Here is a 23904-nt window from a genome sequence, read left to right on the forward strand (position 1 = left end):
AGTACTGTAAATTACAAAACAGTACTTTACTGTATTTTTACTGTATTTTTGTAATGTTTCTGTTTCTGCTGTAATTAATTATACAGTATTGTACTGTAATATCTATATTGATACATTATTGCTAAATTTTATAATTTTCAAATTACTAATAATGATAATATTATATTTATATAATATTGAGTTATTATAGTATATACATTTACAGGTAATAATATTATACTGCAACTTCAGAATAACTGCAAATCAATCAATCCAAACAATGTTATTGTCAAAAATATTTTTTATTAATCAATTACACTATTGTGTATTTGTGAAAAAAACATTTCATTTAGGAACACTACATGTCCATTACACCAACACTTTACAGGTAAACAGCTTTTAAAGGGATAGTTAAAGGAACAATCCGACTTTTTGGGACTTCAGGTTATTCACTGTATCCCCCAGAGTTAGATGAGTCCACACACACCCTTCTCATCTCTGTGCGTGCTGTAACTCTGTTTGACGCACCCACCGCTAGCCTACCTTAGCACAAAGACTGGTAAACTACGGTGGCCGAGAAGGGTCACAACACATACAAACGCCACAACAACTTCATATTCAGAAAACACATACACAAACGCCACAACAACTACATATTCAGAAAACAACTTTGTCGATTTTACATCACCTACGCTGCAAATATTCACAGCACGAGCAAATAGGGAAACGAACTGCAAACTGCAAAGACACAACGGAAATGTTTCCAGGGGGGCCATAATCAGTGACGGACCCGCATCCATCCGGTTGTCTTCTCGCTATCTGAATGTGCGCTTTTGTTGTCTATGGCTACAAGAGCAAGAGGTAAGTGTTCTATTTTATTATGACAGACTTGTAGTAGGGCTGTCACGATGTTAGATTTTTCACACCACGGTTATTGTGGCCAAAAGAATTCACGATATCGATATATCGCGATATCTATAGAATCTATGGGGGGGTACTCAATCTATGGCAAATTTTTGTGAAGGAAGACAAGCATGTGAAGTTTATCTGGTTTCAAACTGAAGCCAAACACTGTCTGAAGGTTTCCTGAAGAACTGAAAAGCTCTTAAACCTGTTGTTGCACTGGCGCCAATAAAGTCATGCAGATAGCAGATTTGAATTAAAAAAAATCAAGTGCAAATACAAATACAAAAATAAGATGAGTAAAGAAAACGGGGTTCTTAATTTTAATAATCACCCTTTATTAAATATATGAACACAGAAACCCCCTGTTAACAGTTAATGTCACGTTTCCCATTCCATGATGACTAGTAAAATAATAGCCGCGTCGCGTCTATGACAACTCGAGGTATTGCACACCGGACACGCACTTTCTCAGTTTATGGCCAGCAATATCATTATGTTTAAGGACATTATGGAATTGAGATAATGTCTGTACTATGTTATGATTATACTGTACAATTAAAAACAATAGTTGCTGAGTCTGTGATCTGAACACTTTTTTCTGCGCTCTGTGTCGCGGCAGGATTTTGAACAAGGTCCTGCGCCGTTGCTGGACGCCGCGGACAGACGCCGAATAGAACCGCGCTGTGCTTCTCGTCCGGTGTGTGTACACTCATACAGAATGTGTTCGAATTTTAAAGACGTGGCGCTGCGCTTCTCGTCCGGTGTGTGTACACTCATACAGAATGTGTTCGAATTTTAAAGACGTGGCGCTGCGCTTCTCGTCCGGTGTGTGTACACTCATACAGAATGTGTTCGAATTTTAAAGACGTGGCGCTGCGCTTCTCGTCCGGTGTGCGACCACCTCTAAGGTGCTGTTTTCTTTGAAGCCGAAGAACTCTGTTGTTAATACTGGCGAGCTCAGCTTACTTTTTTCGGGTGTGGACAGAGTGATTCACTTTAGCTGAGCGGGCGCGGACGAGCGCTGCGTCTAGAAAACGCCAATATCGCCAATACCGGTATATTGTATTGCTCTAAATTAACACGATGTCGATATTTCATGCTTTGAATATCACGATTATCGTCAATACCGGTATATTGCGACACCCCTAACTTGTAGACAACAAAAGCGCACATTCAGATAGCGAGAAGACAACCGGATGGATGCGGGTCCGTCACTGATTAAGGCCCCCCTGGAAACATTTCCGTTGTCTTTGCAGTTTGCAGTTCGTTTCCTTATTTGCTCGTGCTGTGAATATTTGCAGCGTACGTGATGTGAAATCGACGAAGTTGTTTTCTGAATATGTAGTTGTTGTGGCGTTTGTATGTGTTTTCTGAATTTGGAGGTGTTTTCTGAATATGTAGTTGTCACTTATTGGGAGCAGTACGCTAGCTGGAGCCGTTTACCTCCAGTCTTTGTGCTAAGCTAGGCTAGTGGTGGGTGCGTCAGACAGAGTTACAGCACGCACGGAGATGAAAAGGGTATGTATGGACTTCACTTATCTAACTCTGGGGGATACGGTGAACGAGCTGAAGTTCCAAAAAGTCGGCGTGAGAGGTTGAGAAACTGCATGACTTGCAGCTGTAGCTGGACATTCTTTAAAATTTGGTTGGGACTTTGAGGTGGGACTGGAACCTGGCGGTGACCAAAACTGAAAAAGACATGACACACAAAAACACGTATGACAAATCCTGTTATCCACAGCACCAATAAAAATGAGCAGACAGTGTAAGAGATCAATTGTAAAAGAAAATTTTGTAGAAATAACAAAAATAAAAAAAACAGCCAATTAAGAAAAATAATAATAAAAATGTAACCTTTAGATTTTGAAACTTTAAGTTTAAAACATTGTATTAACATGGCTAATACTTACAGAAAACTCCTTCACAGGCTGCAAATAAAATTGTCCCACACTGTAGAGCTGTAAGAAATCAAAATACATATTATTCAGTTAACTGTTATGTTTCTTGTTGATGACATAGCCTATATTTCATACATCTGCTTACAATACATCTAGGTTAACAAAAATAAGCTTCACTTTAAGCTTCACTTGACCTCTCTTAATATTCTAACTGGCTTTTTTGGCATGCATTTTACTTGTCTTTGTTGCCTAATAGATCATTATTAACTCTGATAGGTTTTTTTTGAACAATTTACACCTTTATTTATATTTTTAATTATTATAGTAATCATTATTTGTCATTACAAATCACAATGCTACAGAACTGGGTCTCCCGCCTAAATAGAAATGAAATAAATGGCTAAACTGGTACCAATAGCCAATCTCTCTTAGACCAAATCACCCATTTTGCGTTGCAAAGGAAAGTGCAGTATTTTTAACCCGTGTTTTTGTGTCTAAACGACTTAATAAATTTGGTCCAGTATTTATCATAAAAGTTCGTAAAATCATAAAACCATCAAGTTCGCCATCCGAGAAACGGACTGCAAATATAGCATTTTGAGCAAAATAACATACGTTATGTCTATAATAAGTGCTTGTTTTTACCACTGACGGGCTCGGATGTTATGGAAAGGATCCTTACAGATAACAGTTAGACATTTTTGTTATCATAAGATCCTTCAAACGTAACGTTAACATGTCAAATGCAGTAATTTTATCTCGCAGACGATTGTATAACACATTTAAGGTTAATTAACCACCTCGATTTGTCCTTCCACCGTTCCAACAATCACCAAGTCTGTTTTGGTCGAAATAAACCGAAAGGTATTGTTTATTCAATGTTCAAATCTCGAGTTAGATTTGAAAATGTCGAGACAAGCAGCGGGGTGAAAGAGCAGATCTAACTAACGGTGTTTTTGCAACCGTCGCTGGCTAAACTTCCACTGTCATTTGTACACTATAGTGTAAAATCCTAAAACCTTATTATAAAATTCAGAATTAACTTACCAAATTTCCAGATATCCGCAGAGTGAGATCCATACATCCAGTGAGTGATCTGCACCTGCCTGCAGTTGTGCTCTGACGTCAGTCGGGCGGCGCGCGCGCTCTCTGTTTACAGCAACCCTGTATTATTGCTAGGCATATTACAGCCAGGTTACAGCTAGGTTACAGCAACACTAAAATTTGCTGTAAAATGTTCCCGCTCAAACAAAATTACCCACAATACAATGCAAATTACGGTACTTTACTGTAATATAGAAATGCAGTATTGTACTGTAGGTTATTACAGTACTGTGCTGCTAAATCTACAGCGACATTTAACAGTGTATGCCAAATCCTTATTAACCTTCCTTCTTTCGTTTAAATGATATCAATTCCTTTTGTTCCTCATCATACCTTTTACAATCATATATCACATGCTCCACTGTTTCTTTCTTCCCACAATTCTCACATAAACCAGTCTCGTGAACTCCAATTATAAAGAGCGATGCGTTCAGTCCTGAGTGTCCAAGTCCCATCCTAGTCATTATGACCTCTTCTTTCCTATTTCTACCGTTTATACTTTTCTTAGTATCTACCATTTTTTTAGATTATATAAATGCCGCCCCTTATTATCTGTATTCCATTTTTCCTGCCACTCTTTAATAATATTTTCCTTAATAATAGATTTAACTTCACTTTTACTTAATGGAACATTAACTTGTTATGTGTCTTCACAAATAAGTTAGAGACCAGTCAATGTCTCCATATTAATGTTTTCAGTGGCATACGATGATATTGTGAGACAATAATTACAATTTTAATTCAATAAACATTTATTCATTAAACTCTGCTATATATATATTTTTTTGTGTGATGAAATTGTCTCCTGCTTTCTGTTCTCCCCCTTTGTCTATTATGTTGATGGAAGGCTTGATGAACACTTATAAATAAATAAATAAATAAATAAATAAATATTTTACTGAGAAAAGGCAGTATAATTACGCAAAATTGATTTTTTTTTTTACCAGAATACAAATGTATGCATTTACACAAAATTTACATTTTCCAGTTAGCTGATGGCATGTGTGTTAAAGGGAAAAAAATCCTTCAAAGGCAATTTTCATGATTTTCATTTGCAAAAATATAATTTTAACCTGATATGTCTATTACAAAAAATAATACATGTTGTTTTTTTGTTTTGTTTTTTACAGAGAACATGCAGTTTAATTTCAACTTTATTTTATTTTTCAGAAAACTGCTAAATTCTTCTAGAAATAAAGATAGCCTATTCAGACCACTGAAAAAACAGGCCTTCTTACAAGTGAACATCATGAAGTTTAACCTGAGATGTACATAAATATAATTAAAGGGTTAGTTCACCCAAAAATGAAAATTCTGTCAGTAATTACTCACCCTCATGGTGTTCCAACCCTGTAAGACCTTCGTTCATCTTCGGGGCACAACTTAAGATATTTTTGATTAAATCTAGTGCTGGATCACTCGGGCATTAACTTGCTGGCCCAGAAAATGTTTTAAAGACATCGTTTATATAGTCCAAGTGACTACAGTGGCTCAATCTTAAATTTATAAAGCGACGAGAATACTTTTTGTGTAGTGTACGGACGGTGACGTAGGCCTACATAGTGCGAGATGAGAGATGTAGTTCATTGAGCGATTTTCACATTTAACTAAATGTTACTCTTCTGTTTTATGACAAACTGTGACTTTCTTGACTTTCATAATTATCTTTTAAACTGACAAACATCATATGTGTAATTCAGGGCACAGGTCAGACGGAATAAAAAGATAAGTTGTCTCTCGCCATTGACGTAACCATACATATTTTTTTCCAAAATAAGGTCCCATATAAGCACCTGTTGTGCCGAATTTCGACTCCCTGCCAAATTATTACCCCCCTCGTTGAAGTCAGTACCCGATTGCCTAATCCTAACCCCTCCCCCACAACTAATCTAAACCTACCAATAGGGATGTCCCGCGTGACGTCACGCCATTTGGAGCAGCCATCTTGACGGAATAGAAAATGCTAAACCGCTGGTGATAATACAGCCAGAGACGGGCTCTGATACAGCTCGTCGCGAAATATTCATCTATTCTTCTATCATGCCCGAGCGATGCTGTGATACCGATAGCCTGCTAAGCTTGTGTATGCTTTTAATGAAGCTCCGGTGTAGCGTGATGGGAAGTGGATAAGGTAACTTAGCTGTAAATGTCACCGAACCATAGACGCACCTAACTCAATGTCAGGACGTTTTTCCACATTTAATGCCTGTAAAAAGAACTTGTGGTGCTTCATATGGATCTATGATTCCTAATTCCTTTATCTTCCTCTTGTATATTTCTTTTTGTGATGACATGACGTGAACAGTTAGCTGACGGCCGATGTGCTAATAGTAGATAGTGGTCAGTGTTCGTCTAAACCAGTGACCGCGACGCTGAAGTGTGTGAGAACAAATGAATAACATCAGTGTGAACCACGAACATTTGTTTATGTGGATTAAATATTTAAATTTTAATCATTCTGTGTAATTTTTCAATGTCAATCTTTTCATTATTTACATGTTTATGCCCAAAATGCTATATTATTCAAAGTAGTTGACTGTCATTCTCCTCTATGCTGTGTACGTTATTGATTAAATAGCCTAGCCTATTTAACATCGTTACAGGCACGATCGCGAGCATTCATTAATTCATTCAACTATTTTAAAAGACTGGAATAAACACCAGCACACACAAGCAATCTTTTTATAGTCAATTTAATTAAAAAATGTAAACCCAACAGGTATGAAATGTCAGAAAGAGAGAAAAAAAAAACAGTTAATGGGAAGACGAGCATAGGACTGCTGCAGCTTACTGGATATTTAGCCTATTTATTATTCAGATTGCACAGTTGTAAAGAAAATATATTTATAGGAACATTTCAGCAGGTTCAAGATAATTAATACAATGACCATTATATACTATTATATTATTTTAATCAATTCGCAGCCATAAAACATGTGATAATCCGCATTCTCATGTATGTAGGTCCGCTGAAGTATTCCGTCAAAATGGCTGACACGCGGCTAGGGGTCACGTGACTGGGAGATCCCTATACTAGGGGGGTAATAATTTGGCGGGGGTAGAAATTCGGCACGACACCGGAAGCGGAGGGGAGGCGGTCTGGTTACTGCACGTGCTCCGGTGTATTATAAACATAGGCGTCAATATTGCCTTACCAATTTGAGCCCGAAGCAGACTCAGAGAATATTAGTGGAGAGGAATCGAGCAGAACTTGTGCACGAACGGCTGTTACAGGACGTTTCAGAAAGGTATGTTTTTTTTTTTTTTTGGAAGATATGTCTCATACTTTTTCTATACGCGGTTATTTTTAAATGCTATGTTAAAACACGCAAAAAAGTCCATGCATTTCATACAATCGTTCTACCTCATAATATTACAATCCTCGAAGGGATTATTTGATCAGCACTAACACACACGTGTACACTCACTCACTCACTCTCTCTCTCTCTTTCTCTCTCTCTCTACAAAACTGTAGTAGACAAATAACGTTATCTTGTCCAGAACTATGAGAGTATGAGTCTAACCCATGGTTCTACCACAGTAAAGAAAACGTTTACATTATAACGTTCCTGTAGTCAAGCAAGCATGTGAGTAAACTCTACATAAAAGCTCTAATAAACACCAACATTCAAAGTTCGCTGGTGGTATTAAAATAAAGATTGTATGTGTTTGAAACAGCGTTGCTACAACATAAGTAAACCGACAGAAACTTATGGAAGCAGATTCGTCTCAAATATTATTCATGCAAAAAACATGATTCATACATGCGTAGTTTCACATGCATGAAACCCAGAGCCATAGAAACCTAATTCACGTACCCCCCAAAAAAATTCACGTGCGTGGAAAAAAAAATACATTCACAAAAAGAAATTCACGTGCACAAAATAAAATTATATATTCGTAAAATATATTTCACAAATGCAAAACACAATTCGTAGATATACAACTGTGCACAAAAACCTTTGAATGTTTAAAATGTACAAGTTAATCCTTGAATGTGAAAGTGCAAATCGTCATTCACGTGTGTGAATCGCCTTGGTTGTGTGTGTGTGTGTGTTTTTGAGACTTTCCTGGCAGCGCAATCCTCCCTACACAGAGGAGTCGTACTCTTTAGCCAATCAGATTTAAAGTGTAAGTTGCAGGTTAACCACCACAACCAATTAATGTGTAAATTAAGTGCTCAATATGTATATATGTAAACATTTCTATCTTAAAATGCGTTAAAATAACATTTATTGGTTTTTTTTCAAATGTAGCGCGTTTTTACAGCAACTGGGTGATGACGTCATAGAAGGAAGTTGCAGCCATACTCTGCAGACTCCTAGTGTTTGTGGCTTGATTATGAAGAACGACTGGGAGACTGAGGAGGTGGGAAACTAGTGTTGTCAAAATACCGGTACTATACTGAAAATGTGACGTTACCAGCATTTCTGTAGCACAGGGTATATTCGGTAACAGTCTGCGTTCAGTCGCTTCCATGTTTATCTAAGCACGGGGCTCCAGACTAACTTTTATTACACTGTAGCCGATATATAGCCTACCACGAGTGTCTGTGTATATTAAACTGCAGAAATACTATTTAAATATTAACCTCGCATGTTCTGTTTGTCTCTGTGTGAATGAATGGCGCAGACGCGCGGTGTCATTTACCTCACACACACACACACACACACACACACACACACACACACACGCTGAAGCACGAGTGATGCGCGCGCTGTTTTCAGTCTAGCTGCTGCCACTCACGATATGATGACATGATGAAATTCATCTCCAGAACCACTCTTAGTCATTTTACCGTTTCATTTGAGAAAAACTATCGTCATATCATAGCTGGGTCAATATCACTATAAAGTGCCTTTGGTGTCCTCATCAGAATCGCTCAGTCATCATGAACATAATGCAAAATAATGAAATTCTGAGGTTGTATTATAAATGGCCAAACACTTACACACATACAAGAACAATGATACGTCTCTTGAAATGTGTTTTTCTGATTTAATACCATTTTCTTTGATTGGATGAGTGCGATTTTGGCATGTCCCACACGCTGCTCAGCTAAATTCAGTGAGTGTAAAAAGTGGTTAAATTACATAAAATTAAAATACTTTTTTAATGTACTTATTGTCCTCAGCAAGCTATTTAATAAAACAAGTCATTTTGATTATTTATATTTTATTTTCATAATAATATTAAGCAGTTTGCATTTTGTCCCTGAAATTGCTGTCCACCCTGTCATTATGGGGTAAACTCCCCTTTAAGAAACCAACTGATGTACTCAGTGACATCCCCTCCCCCATTTGGTCTTTCTTCAGTGGATGTTAAAACATCTGCAACACACACAGTAAGAATCTACACTTATATTTCCTAATTTTCATCATATTGTGTTTGTAGTTGCGTGTTGTCAAGCTTAACATGTCCACCCTGTCATTGTGAAATATTAGTTAATATAAAAACTTTTCATAAATTCTAAATATACATTTTAAACAGTGCACAGTCAGCTTCAACAGTGAATCACTTTGCTAACTGCTGTACACCATGTGCTCATTAAATACTAACTTTAGCCAAAAAATGTCCACCCTGTTCCATGACAGGGTGGACATGGTTCATGACAGGGTGGACATTTGCAACTCCTGAAAATCAGTCTGAGCCAGGCCCCTCCTTCTTCTATATTGGTTAAGGGTTTCTTGAAGTTCCTGTTGTTTTTCTAATGTTCCCCGTTCTAGTTCACCCATTAAAGCATTTGTCCACCCTGTCATGCCAAGTTCCACCCTGTCACTTTGTTGTCCACCCTGTCATTTTCAACTTTTATGATGAAAATTATCTAATTATTTTAACAAGTTAACAAAACCTTGTGTGTGATTTCTTAATAAACAAATGAGGGCCAGTTAGTATTGTTTTAAAGTTTGATTAAATATCTTTGTTGTTAGATTTTATTTAGAATAGAATGTGCAACTATCGCATATTTTATTGGGCAATACATATTTAAGCAGTAACTTCATTATTATCAAAATACTTTTACCATTAACTAAAATGTTTTGTTGGGAAAGGGACACATTCTCTTTCCTCAGATCTACATTTTATAATCACTATGCAATGAAAATGTATTTATTCTACTATGAGTTTGTCCATGACAGGGTGGACATATTTTATGGTTTGCTCGTATATTGTCAGCTTGCAGTTAATTTATAAAAAGTGCTGGAGCTTGACCAATATGCATTTCTAACAGCCTAATGTCTCCTTAATACAAATGAAGTTAAATGGAAAATCTCAGATTTTTTAGGGGAAATTGTGAAGTCTCAAAGGCACTTTATGGTGATTTTGACCCAGCTACACACACAGAAACTCAAAGGTCTTCGCGGCAACCCGTCAAAATAAAAGTTCGGTTTAACTTTGTGTGCATGCTGCGTGAACCTGTTTGTTTTGCGAATAGCTTACTCTCATTTCAGGCGGGATCACGGTCCTCTTGAAGCCAGCACACACATATGTTTACAATTGAGTTATTTCAATATAACTGCTAGCCTACTTGCCATTAGACTACAGTAACTCTAGGCTTGGAGTTCCTCTTAAGACGTCACGCCCAGCCTAGTGGAAGGGAGAGGGAGTGCTTAAAACCACTAAAAAGTACCAACTTTTCATATTATATTCAGCATTTTGGTATGAAAAACATACAAAACAGTGGTAGGCGGTTCTTATCTTTGTTTATTGCATTTTCTTCGTGAAAAACTTTACCTGCAACTTACACTTTAAGCTTATCAATCGACCAATCAGTATCACGTGAGGGCGGGTCTACCGGCATGTTACGTCATCAGCTTTCGACCAGTTCATGGCTAAGCAGAGGTAGGTGTAATTGTTGATCGTTCATTTCTGTGTTAACTGTTGTTAAAGATCAGTTGAAGCAATAGTTTATGAACTATTTACTGATAAGTGCAAGTGTTGTGGTAATCAGATGTCCCATATCGTATCAAAAATGAAGAAGAATGACGCTTGTTCTGTTGTATTTTAGCTGCAGGTACAGACAGCTCTCACAGCTTCAATAATCGCATTGAGTGCAAAACAATCATCTGTGGCTAATACCCACCCTAGCTCTCTTAGCACTGGCCTCATCGAGATTGTTCTTTAAATAATATATAGACCTGTTTTAATGAGCACACAGTGTTAATTTGCCATTTGTGTGTGTTATTAAATTATGAAACACTTGTTGTTTTGTTGTTTCCCTGCATTTTCAGGATTACTCACCTTTGGCATGACATCTGGATAGCAGTCACAAACATCTTAAAGGAGAACTCCGGTCAATTTTAACATTGAGCTCATTTTTTTGTACATTTGGAGTGCTGTCAATACAGAGAACAACGACAAAAATCGGTGTTGCCTACACCGAGTTATTCTATTTTTAAAATTTGCACCCTGTTGACTTCAATGGGGCAAGTATTAAACCTGCTTTTAGCCTCTTAACATCCTTGATGTGTCATTACAAGTGCACAGAAAATGTGAGTGATTCCTTCAGAGTGAACACGAGTGAATCTGACTGCAGTAGATGTGAAAGATATGTATAAAAATGATGTTATTTAAGCCAGCGCAAATACCTGTGTTTACATCCTGTTTTCGGTTGAAGTTGTTAATGAAAAATTCATTGTTCTTGTGTCCATTCATTTAAACTTGTTGATTTCATTTGAGTGTGTGTAAAAGCATCTGACCATATATATTTCTGTGAGGGTTTTCTAACAGCTGAAGAAGGGACAAGAAGACAGGGTGATAAAACTTACACCTGAGCACGAGAAAGGATCCAGCCAGGAGAATACAGGGGTCGTTTAACAATAAACAAGGGGTCCCATGCCATCCCCTTAGGGGATAAAGAACAGCAGGAGGTCATCTAGATTGTAAATAAAGGCCTTTTTGGCTTCTCAGGGACAAAGAACAGCATGACCTGCCCAGGGGGGGTAGAACCAGTCCATACTAGATGTCTTTAAGGAAATTTACAGAGACTAGGGAAAGGAGGAGTCAAGAATGTCAGAAACCTGTATAAAATGTCTCAGTTTTATTATGTCAGTAGGCTTTCTGTTTCACATCTGGGTGGCTGCGGTTGCGAAAAGATTCCTCAAAGAATAAAAAGCCTTTTCTTCTTTATTACAATTTTGCCTTTTGAGTGTTCCTTAACCCTGTGATGCTGTTTTTCCCAGTGAGATAAAAATTGCTATTACAGCTGGTGTCAAGAAGAGGGATCCTGTGCGGACGCTTCTTCTCCTGGTCCTGAGAACGGATTTGACGGGAAAGTGCACAACCTCGGCAGCACTAGGCAGCCGTCTTATACCTCGACGGTTTGAGATAGAAACTCAACAGATTACGAGAGAGAGAGGCAAATACCCCACACTCAGGACCAGTGAAAGAAAAACTCCCACCAGGATTAAAAAAAATCCGCGACGATTGCGGGAAAAACAGAAAAGCATCTCTGGGTAAGAAACGGCAAAATTGTTTTATTGAAGTTGAGTGTAATTTGATAATTGTGAGTGAACGTGAACCATATTGGCTGAGTTTTGCTTTTGGTACGAGCGAAAAGGTGATTCAGATAATCACACATTTTTTGGGGAAGAAATTGATCTGACAGATTCGGATCAGTTCTACCACACTTAAGCTCGTTGGTGGACGGAAGTGCCACAGGTGATTCAGATAATCACAATTGCTGATTAATTAGTTTTACTCAAAAACTCTGTAACCTGAGGAAATCTCGTACAAGTGGACGGAAGAGCCACATCGTACAAGTGGACGGAAGAGCCACATCAAATTAATCGATTTAGGTGGACGGAAGAGCCACGTCAAATCAGAATTAATCGAGCGCTGGAAAGTGCTTATAGGAAGTTTTTGAGTGAAACGTAATTACAAACCACCCGACCGATCTTGGGGTAAGGGAAAGATCGGGTCTGTTGAAGACGTTTGACAGATACTGTAAGACACGTGTCGAAATTGTGAAATCCAGAAGGGAGATTCAGCCAAAATGGGGTCATCTAACAGTAAAGTAGATCATTTTTATACACCAATTTTCTGTTAAAAGAGAAATAATGATGGTGGTAAATGTAAATGTATTTCCCCGAGGCGGGAACCTTGAGTAAGATAAGACTCAATGTTGTAAAAGAATCAATAGAAAAGAACGAGGGAAAACAGAATGGTTGTTGTGTGTGTGTGTTAAACGTGTGTAAAGGATCTTTATGTGTGGCTGATGAAACTTTGAGCAAAGCTATGACTGATGATTTGAGCAGTGTTGTGAATGATGAGCATATGAGATTGTACAAAAGTAGCCTACAGGGTTTTCTGAAATGCTAACTTATCCGTTACTAGTCAGAAAGGGTTGTTGAAGTTTGTTCATGAGTGTAAAACTGTGAACGGACAGTGAATTGTTGGATGGGAAAGAAGCAGATAAAAGAGAACAGAGTCGATGCAGAAGGAACTGACATGTAGGGGAAGATAGGATGTTTTTCCTGATGGAAACAGTGAATCGTTGGATTGAGCACATGCAGAAGGAACTGACATGTAGGGAACGATAGAGTTCATGGAACTATTAAGTCAAATTAAGTTGAAATGGTACGAAAGGTGAGTTTTAGATGGAAATGGGGCGTTGAGTATGATTAACAGGGATTGATATGTTTATAAGGATAAGGAATGTTTCACTAAGTAAAACGATTGTCTTTTGAACCTAAAGGGTCCAGCTATGCTGGGAGTACAGCAACAGCGCTTGCTTGTTCAAACCAGCTTCTGAATGTTAAATGTATACTTGTTTTGTAATCAGTGTTGTTGATGATAATATCAAATTAGAAAATGTCCAGAGATTGGATATTTTGTTGATATTAAGCCATTTAAGGAAAATATATTGTTTTATAAAGGAAATTATGGGTTGGAGATAATTTCCCTAGACACGTGTAACTAAAGTTAATCAGAAACTTTGTGAAACCCGTTTAGAATATTTAGATTTTCCGTGTCGCTTATGAAAATTAATGCTCTGCCAATAATAATGATGTGAATGTGCTTTATTGTATTAATGTTATGAAAACAAGGGTATTTAAGAATAGATTGCCATATTTTTGTAACAAGAGTTGAAGGTGCAAGCATCTAGGATAGCTGTGTGTAATTTAGAGACCGAGAACAAGATTTAGGGAATCTTGTGGTTTCTGTGGAACAGTAGAGATAAGTGGGACTGAATAATGATAATATTAAGTTGAATCTGCATACTAATCATTTGAATAAGCTATCAAACCAGTGTTAATGAAATTAATGACACGTTAAAGTTTTAATACTGTATGAAGAGTAACTGAACAGTCCTGATAAATAGTGAGATAATAGAGAGCAAATGCTATAAGCAGTTCTGCTCATGCTCTGAAGAGATTTGCAGATGATGTTTTGTAAAAGTTTGATTGTGATTGGAAAGATAAACAATAACTTAATTGGCTCCAAACAAAGAAAGTGCCAAAATAACACAAATTTAAAGAAAAGTCTGTGTTAATATGAGTTAGAAAGTAGATCAGTGTTAATATGATGAAGATTGTGATTCGGCTATTGTAATTGAATTTGCAGCTGGGACAGTGGGGGAAAATGCAGAGAACTTATCAGTGGCTCTGTTTGCATTTCCTGAATAGGAACGCTCTGCTTCAGGGGCGTAAAGTAGGGTGGAGATGTTAGAAAGATAAAAGGCAGAATAACAGAGAGTGTTTTATTGCAGTCAGCTGGGTCATTCAGTGACTGTAAATGCCCACTGTATGACTGTAAAAGTAAATGAAGGAGAAAAGAAAGTTGATAGATGGAACTTTTGAAAGTTGTTAAGAAGATTGAAAGATATTAAGTGTAAGGAATTCCTTTTGAAAGGAAAAGAACTATAAAAAGTACCGGTTGACGTAAAATTACAGATGAGCTAAATGAGTTGCAAAATATTTTAAAAGTACCGATCACTAAAAGGATGATTGTGTTTTGAATGAAACGCTTTGATAAGGTTTTAGATGATATAGAGAGACAAATCTAACGAATGATTTATAGTGATAATCATAAAATGTATGACAAGCAGAGAGCGCAGCCTCAAAAGTTAGTATGAACCATAGAAGCAGATTGATAAACTCCTAGAGAAAACATTGAAGTCGGGTATTAAATTATGGTAATTGAAAATAAAATTGAAATGAAATTTGAAACGTTATTAAGAACTAGAATAATTATTATTTCTTTAAGATAAAATAAACAGAAGCAGTGTTACAGGATTAACAGTTGCTAAATGTAAAATGTGTAAAAGGCATTTGATTAAACAAAGGCTTGTTAATGTTGATTTTAAAAGATAAGAATGTGATTTGGCCAAAACAGGTTTGCTTATCTAAATCTGGCATGTGCTGTAACTGAAACTGCCACAGTTTCAGTGCAACAGAGACTCTTTCGGAGTGGATATTTGTAATGTCTAAATTACAATACATGTAATTTATGGAAAAGATGCCTTAAGATGGGCTACAGTTAAAGAAAAGATGGCAGATAAAGTCTGAAGTTAAAGGTTTATGAGAATGCAGTGTACCAGTCCTGATGCCTCAAGAGTCTCTCTCTCATTCAATGTCAGCTGAAAACTGTTGTCTGAGGCTGTGTAAAGCACAGTGTTTCAGTTGAACAGATTCATAGATGCGGAAGAGCTAAAACAAATCATGCTACAGGCAGTTCAGATTTGACAAATTTAGAGGACAATTTGTAAATGTTTTAAAAGTAAAACTGAATGATTTTAAAGAAGTCTTTAAAATAATAATGCAGACCTTAAATGATAGAAGTGACATTTTTGACTAGTTTATTTTAGGACCGCTTCTTTGTCTGATTTTAGCCTCCACCATAAAACAGGGCTGATGGCTCCGGCTACAGAAGTAACAGTACACTGAATGTACGATTGTGATCTAAATTCACTGACTATAATCTAAGCAGGTTGCTACCTTTAAGATGATTAATGAATTTAAGTGATTAAATACTGTTGTTATTAACCTGTCTCCCTGTGAACACTATTAGGTCAGAATGGCTCTGATGACTCTTGAATGCGCCTTTTCCTAAGCTCCAGAAAACAACAGATTATGTTGAAGAAAACGGTCACAGATTCTGTGATGGGAAAAAGCGGTTACCAGTGTGTACGAGTGATTACTTCAACGACGGGTACGATCTTTTAGGCCAAAAGGACAACCTAAGACAGAAGGGTCACGCAAAAACACTGGGCATTTCCTGATGGAGGTGTTTTTATGTGAGAAAGGTATTAGAGTTGAGCGGTGACTGTGAGGCCAGCAGCATCAGCAAACCATTGAGAGGCGAGATGAGCTGTAAGAAGTTACGGCCGTCTGACCCAGAAAATGTGAGTTCCTCTATATACCACTCACCAGAAACCGCGTTGATTGAATGGCTTGTTTTTCTGACAAGTGTCTGCAACTATGCCAGGGGACAACACCCTGAAGAAAAGACAATTATAGGTTAAGAGCTGATCTGAATGGGCATTCAGGAGCCAGCAGAGACCATTGAACTAGTGGTTATCTGTTGTGGAGACAGTTTAAAAAAAAAAAAAAAAAAAAAAAAAAAAAAAGTTGTAATGTTAGTTGCCTGATGAGCAAGGAAAACACAGAGATTTGTGTTGATGCTGAACTAATGTGTCAGTTCTGACTCCTGTAGATCATTTAGACATGACAAAGGACCACTATAAGACATGGTGGTGGCTAAAGATGACTCAAGAGAATTTTCTGGAAAACAAAGGTTAGGTAAATTGAGTATTTAAACTAAAGATAACCTTAGAAAAGATCATAGAACGATTGAATATGACTATGATTATTTTAGTTACAGTCCTAGGAGGCTGTTGAAAAGATTATTTGCTTATAGTGAGAGAGAAAGAGACTGCTTGGGATGGTACTCTGTCTTTTCTTCTGTTATCAGTCAGCCAAAGAAAGCTGGAGCAAAATAAGATAATGAACCAAAACAATCCAGCTGACTTTTCTAAAATCAGATGGATAATGAACAGACATGCTTTGAAACTGGTTAAGAGGCCATAAAAACATTAGATAAAAGATACAGGAAAATGTAAGGTTAAAATGTCATTTAAAATTTGAATCCTTTTAGATAAAAGATATTAATAAGAAATATGAGCAGTTCATAGTCAGGGAAGAGTGTGAGTGTGAATTCATGTTTTGTACAGTATGTGTTAGTTTAGGACAACTGTTCTGTCTGAATAGTGTGTATAAATTTGTCATTAACCTCTGGAAAAAGTGTTTTAGCATTATAGATGGGTTAAGGCGAATGACAAATTTGAAATTTTGAAATTGAAATTTCACAAAGCTGAGGATTGTGAGTCAATCTGATGAGAAGGCAACACAGAACAGGATGAGCTTTAAGTTGATTGATCATCGAGCTCTGTCTATTAATTATTATTTTGGTCATTCATGATGTGCAGTAGATTTGAATTACTTTCTGGACAGGTTTAAGTATTGATAAATTAGAATTGTGAAGTCGTAGATAGCCGTCAGTCATGTGTTGAGAAAAAGTTATAAATTTGACAGCAACAAACACGTACAGTAGGCTAAGTAAATATCAGATTATCCAGAGAGCCCTTAACAGTTATGTATTGTAAAAAGGGGAAGATTGTTATTCGACTGACGTTGACAAAGTGTACTGACGTTGACAAAGTGTACACGACCTGACCTGACCAATTGATGACCTGGAGAATGTTCGTAGATGACAGTTGATTAAGAGACCAAACAATAGGCTTGAAAAGCAAGAAACGCTGTGAGACTAGGGGCCGTTGCCTTAAAAAATAATTTGATAAGAAGATGAAATTGTGGTTTTAAGTAATATTTTTATTTCAGAGGCAGAGAAAGATGGGAAATTTGGCTGAAGGACAACGTTTGGGTTAGCAAACTTTATCCAAACAAATGTTACCAAATAAATATTAACAAATATTGTAGTTTTCTTGTAGCTCAAACATTAGAGTTTGACACCTGTAACGCCAAGGTCATGGGTTTGATTTCAGAGGGAAAGCAAGAACTGATAAGAATGTAAATGTGTACTCTGAAATGGAAGTCACTATGGATAAAAGCGTCTGATAAAAGTAAGAGAATTTTATTATATTAAATTTATGCACGAGATGGGTGTTGTGCATCAAGAGGAGGATGAATATGCTCATGGCGGGAACAAGAGAACGCACAGTAAAACAAGTGGTCAGATGAGTCTTTGAACTTTTTAGTATGGATAATTTGTATTCAGGCCACAAACAAAGACATTTCGGCCTCACAGGTGGGAAAACAGTAAATCCAGGGGGGAGGGCTAAACCCATTGTCTTCACAGCAGGCTGAGAGGTTATCTAGCTTTGACCTCATCGGTATATGAGGACAGTAAAAGTCCAGGAGGGGTTTATTTGAAGAACTTTATTTGTATTAACCAGCTAGATCTGGTTTACTAAGGGGTTCACATTTGCTGAAAGCCATCGCACAGGTGGGAAGATAAATGTTGGGAGGACATTGGGTTTAATTGTGTGTATTGTTTGTATTTTAAGTGTGCTAATAACAAGAATTGTTTTGACAGGAAACGCCGGAGCAGATGTGGCAGCACAGCAGACAAAAGAAAACTATGTGACAATAACCTCAACATTTGTTTTTCTTTACAGAAGATGCAGACTTTTGCGCATGGCATGAGCAAAGTGAAGAAACAGTGCCTAACCCTGTGTAATGCCTAACTTAAAATTTTCATTTTGCAGGATGTCAGGATGGATTGAACCAAACAGAACTGATTCTGTATTGTTTTGTTAACATGAACAACATGGGTTGAATGTTTTTTTCAGGGGAACAAGGACCCTGAGTGCTATTCAATGAGCAAAAATTATCTGGTGACAATAATGTTTCAGGCTGTTGAATCCACAGGTCACACCAAAGGGACGACAAGACAAGCGGTCACTAACAAAATCACTTAAGGTCTGCCTTCACAGGTGACAGCAGATAGTAAACGATTCATTCCAGTGGGGGTGCGATCGTGATCTAAGGGAAAATCTTGGAAGGATCTAGATCCAAGCATCTCACCTTAAACTATACAACCAACATCAGCAACCCCATACGCCACAACGAAGAATAAAGTGGAAGATCAAGGATATGCGCTAGAACATACCTCTCCTGCCAACGTTGGAAAAAGACCATTTCAACAGCACACAAAGTGTCATATTGGTGAAGATGGAACGTCCATGAGGCAACGAGATGATCAACATATCTGGAGAAAATGTTGACCAATTAATGGTTGAAGAAAAGTTTTGCGATTTTATTTGATTGAATCAAATTAGGGCTTAGTATTGATATACATGAAGGGTATAACTGTTCTTGAATTAAGACTTGAATTAATTCTATTCTTAAGGATTCAATAGTAAAATGGGTTTGATTGATTTTAGAAAATAGAAATGAATTTTTATTATTTTATTGGTTATCAGAGAATGATAAACAGGGGGGAGATGTTAATGAAAAATTCATTGTTCTTGTGTCCATTCATTTAAACTTGTTGATTTCATTTGAGTGTGTGTAAAAGCATCTGACCATATATATTTCTGTGAGGGTTTTCTAACAGCTGAAGAAGGGACAAGAAGACAGGGTGATAAAACTTACACCTGAGCACGAGAAAGGATCCAGCCAGGAGAATACAGGGGTCGTTTAACAATAAACAAGGGGTCCCATGCCATCCCCTTAGGGGATAAAGAACAGCAGGAGGTCATCTAGATTGTAAATAAAGGCCTTTTTGGCTTCTCAGGGACAAAGAACAGCATGACCTGCCCAGGGGGGGGTAGAACCAGTCCATACTAGATGTCTTTAAGGAAATTTACAGAGACTAGGGAAAGGAGGAGTCAAGAATGTCAGAAACCTGTATAAAATGTCTCAGTTTTATTATGTCAGTAGGCTTTCTGTTTCACATCTGGGTGGCTGCGGTTGCGAAAAGATTCCTCAAAGAATAAAAAGCCTTTTCTTCTTTATTACAATTTTGCCTTTTGAGTGTTCCTTAACCCTGTGATGCTGTTTTTCCCAGTGAGATAAAAATTGCTATTACAAAGTCCAAAGTAGTCGATTGCCGAGTTCACGCGCCTGATCATAGGTAACTAAACCTATGCGTGTGAACTCGGCAATCGACTACTTTGGACTTCAACCGAAAACAGGATGTAAACAGGTATTTGCGCTGGCTTAAATAACATCATTTTTATACATTTCTTTCACATCTACTGCAGTCAGACTCACCCGTGATCACTCTGAAGGAATCACTCACATGACCTGTGCACTTGTAATGACACATCAAGGATGTTAAGAGGCTAAAAGCAGGTTTAAGACTTGCCCCATTGAAGTCAACAGGGTGCAAATTTTAAAAATAGAATAACTCGGTGTAGGCAACACCGATTTTTGTCGTTGTTCTCTGTATTGACAGCACTCCAAATGTACAAAAAAATGAGCTCAATGTTAAAATTGACCGGAGTTCTCCTTTAATTCATGTTGTTTCTTTATTCTCTTTTATACTTTATTTTTTTGTATTAATATCTTGGTACCACTTTAAAATAACATTTCATTAGTTAACATGAACTAATAATGAAGTGCATGTATACATTATTTATTATTTTTTTGTTAATGTTAATTGCAATACTTCAATTTACTAATTTGCTAATACTTCATTAACATCTTGTTAACATTAGTTAATGCACTGTGAACTAACAATGAACAGCTGTATTTTTAACCAACGTTAACAAAGATTAACAAACACAGCAGCAAATGTATTGCTCATGGTTAGTTAATACATTAAGTAAGGGATAATCCACGGCTAGCCATGCATTAAAGGATTTTAATGCACGACGTAGAGGCGAAGAACCACCCGACGCGAAGCGGAGGCCTCTACGAAGTGCATTAAAATTCTTTAATGCATGGCTAGCCGTGGATTATCCCGCTTATACCTTGGTTATTTGCCAAGTTAAAAATAAGTTAAAGCTGTAACTGATGTTTACAGTGTATATTTTTAACAGACGTGTAAAAATGACGGTTATTTCTTAAGTTAAGGCTCGTCAGTTCTTGCACTCCGTCCGCTTTAAATAAAGTAGAGCCATCGGATTGCTTTTATTTGAATGAATTCACATTTATTTAAATTCATTATTAAAAGAGAGAGACAGAGAACTGAAGGAGAAGGAACAGAGAGAGAGAGAGAGATGCGTGCGCGAGTTACCTGTGTGCGGCGATCCCTTCTTTAAAGTCTAGCAGCTACAGTCCCCTCGTTGCTTAAGCATATAGCTAACTTAATGATTCTTTAATGGATTTATTACAATTATTTATGAATGACAGGCAACACTGATACAAATTAAACGATATTCAAAAATCATCCATTTAGCCTACCTAAACGTTTCCATATGCGTCTCTCACTCTGCTTGCAAGTGTATCTGTGTTACCAGTGGCGGTTCTACATTGAATTACACCCTGGGCGAGACCCCCTTCGAGCCCCCCCCCCCCCTAATTTTAATCGGGGGGGGGGGGGGGGGGGGGTAATTTTTCTTACCCCATTGGCAGATCATCATGTTTTGCTTGTTTTAAGCAAAAACTCAATTTTAAGTGTTTCACTCAATTTTAAGATATTAAGTATTATTTTCTGGAAAAAAAAATATATATATATATATTTCCCCAGAAAACAAGACTTAATATCTTATGTCATTTTACCACTTTGTTAGCGTTATGCATCTTTATTTAAGAAATGTTTGATATTTGGACTGGAAACAAGACAAAAATACTAATTAAGAAAAGCATTTTTTGCAGTGTAATAACTGAACTTGTCACAGTTTTGTTGCAAAGCACAATATTATGGTGAAATTAGATCTCGTGTTTGAGTTAAAACCGAATTATTGTTAAGCATAGCAAGAATCATAGCAAAAAGGATAACAAATAAGAGTTATACCCACCAATTAATATTGCCCCTTCATTCATGACATGGATACCGTAATCATACAGAGAAAACATAGTTGCATACCTTTATCTTTCGCTCGTTTCTAAATTGGACACCTGATGGCTTTGACCTTTCTTGTCCATCTCTTATTTGGCACTCGACATCGACAATCAACAGATTTCCCCTGATCCCCCCCCCATACCAACTGTCACTCACGAGTCACGACCAGAAGTCAAGACTAAACCAATTCACCTTGGTGGTGGTGACCAAGTAATCGTTTTGTATTACCTATTTTTATTCAGACCATTCAGAAAAACAAAAATGTGCAGGAAATATAGAGGCCTGTATTTATAATATTATGAATGAAATGTGCGTTATTTGGAAGAAAGTCGAGGTGTGACTGACTTAGATAACTATATGGATCCCCCCCTTGTCCGTTCCATTTGGGAGAGACCCAGAGGTGAACTGTCATCCGCGCCCGCGCCTCCGCGCCCCCTCCCCTTTCCCCTTCTCAAACAAACAGCTTCTGTGCGCGGCATCTTCTCAGCAAGCAGGGGCGCCTGCAGCTGAGAGGGGGCGCAAATTTGCCAATTCCCCACACAGTGAAATGATAGATAATAGAAAACTGCTTCGCAGCGCAGAATTTTTTTTTTTTTTGTGACGGCGGCGCCGCCCCCCCAAAAATGCCGCCCCGGGCGATTGCCCGGTTCGCCCGTGCCTAAAACCGCTACTGTGTGTTACTATGGTTACCAATGTAGCGGATTAATTTCGAACTGTAATCAAACTGACTGGAACTACCTGTGCATTAAACGGTTTTACTGCACACCTTCCAGCCAATCAGAATCGAGTATTTAAACAGCCCATGGTATAACTAATGTTAACTAGTGAACCTTATTGTAAAGTGTTACCAATATATTCAACATTCATTCACTTATGTTTTGTGCTGTATTGTCATCTCAAGATGTTTAGTGTCACAGGACAATGTTGTGAAGCATTCATTTTACTTTGCCTAGTAAAACAGGCGAATCTGATTTTATGCTGATCAGACAAAGGTACTTATCATAGGGAGGTCATTAAGATTATGCAACTAAGATTACTCCGTAAACTCTATTCAAATACCATCACTTAATCTCCCACGTCCTCTGTCTGCACCTCTTGTACTACTTGTACCTCTTGGTTTTTACTGTTTTAAATATCAGAAGAATATCTGATATGTCCTAACAGAGAGGTTGATGACTGGATTGAACACAATTCATTTGTTAACTTTTCACTTGATGTATTGCACTTATATTTATATATTTTAAAAGCAAAGAAGACTGACTGGATCTCACAACTCTGGAAGAGACGTATATTTCTCTGTACTGATTGTTGTGCTTCATACTTAAGATTGTCAGTTCATGATCTTCATATGTAACAGGAACATTAATCATGATCAAGTCATTTTATGTATATTTTATTCTCAAAGGATTCGGAAACTTTGTACATTTTTAAATTTAAACTTTGAATCTTTTAACTCTGACAAGAACATTTAATAATGCTTGAATAGCAGTGCTTTATTCCTAGACCAGGTTACATATAGTCTGCAGGAGACAAATGAATACAGTAACAATGCATCACTTTAAACCTTTTGTTGAAACAACTGTCAAAATGGATGGCTTGCAACATGACTGTTTTAAAAAGAATTACAGTAGGAATGGTAAGATCACAATACTGGTTGTCTGCATCTTCATAAGTCATCTGTCTCGAAAATCTTAAACGATAAAACTACATAATATATGCAGCTTTAAACAAAAGAGATGTCTCCATATGCACTTCACTACATACATGAATGTGTGGTGGACAGCACAGGACATGAAAATCCATCAATACTAACAATAAATGTTAATGTTCACATGTAGACTAAACAGTAGTTCATAAACTATTGCTTCAACTGATCTCGAACTTCTTTAACAACAGTTAACACAGAAATGAACGCTCAATTACACATACCTCTGCTTAACCATGAACTGGTCGAAAGCTGATGACGTAACATGCCGGTACGCCCGCCCTCACGTGATACTGATTGGTCGATTGATAAGCTTAAATCTGATTGGCTAAAGAGTACGAC

At 37.3% G+C, this 23904-nt stretch overlaps 1 protein-coding gene and 1 long non-coding RNA gene across 4 annotated transcripts in view; one reads left to right on the forward strand and one right to left on the reverse strand.

Moving 5' to 3' along the window:
* Positions 1-2377: 2377 nt before the first annotated feature.
* Positions 2378-3883, reverse strand: LOC311276739. Its single transcript, XR_014625125.1, has 3 exons — positions 3831-3883; positions 2796-2843; positions 2378-2573 (listed from the first exon to the last, which is right to left on the reverse strand). It is a non-coding gene; the product is annotated as an uncharacterized lncRNA (long non-coding RNA).
* A 3031-nt stretch (positions 3884-6914) lies between these two features.
* The window catches only part of LOC311291844 (uncharacterized protein), an 81549-nt gene continuing 64559 nt past the window's right edge, over positions 6915-23904 (forward strand). For all 3 annotated transcript variants that reach the window (XM_084411154.1, XM_084411151.1, XM_084411152.1), the window contains exon 1: positions 6915-7135. The gene's annotated coding sequence lies outside the window, so the exon portion shown is untranslated. The remainder of the gene's footprint in view (positions 7136-23904) is intronic.

The sequence above is a fragment of the Rutilus rutilus genome (assembly GCF_951802725.1).
Source record: "Rutilus rutilus genome assembly, chromosome: 1".
Classification (NCBI taxonomy): domain Eukaryota; kingdom Metazoa; phylum Chordata; class Actinopteri; order Cypriniformes; family Leuciscidae; genus Rutilus; species Rutilus rutilus.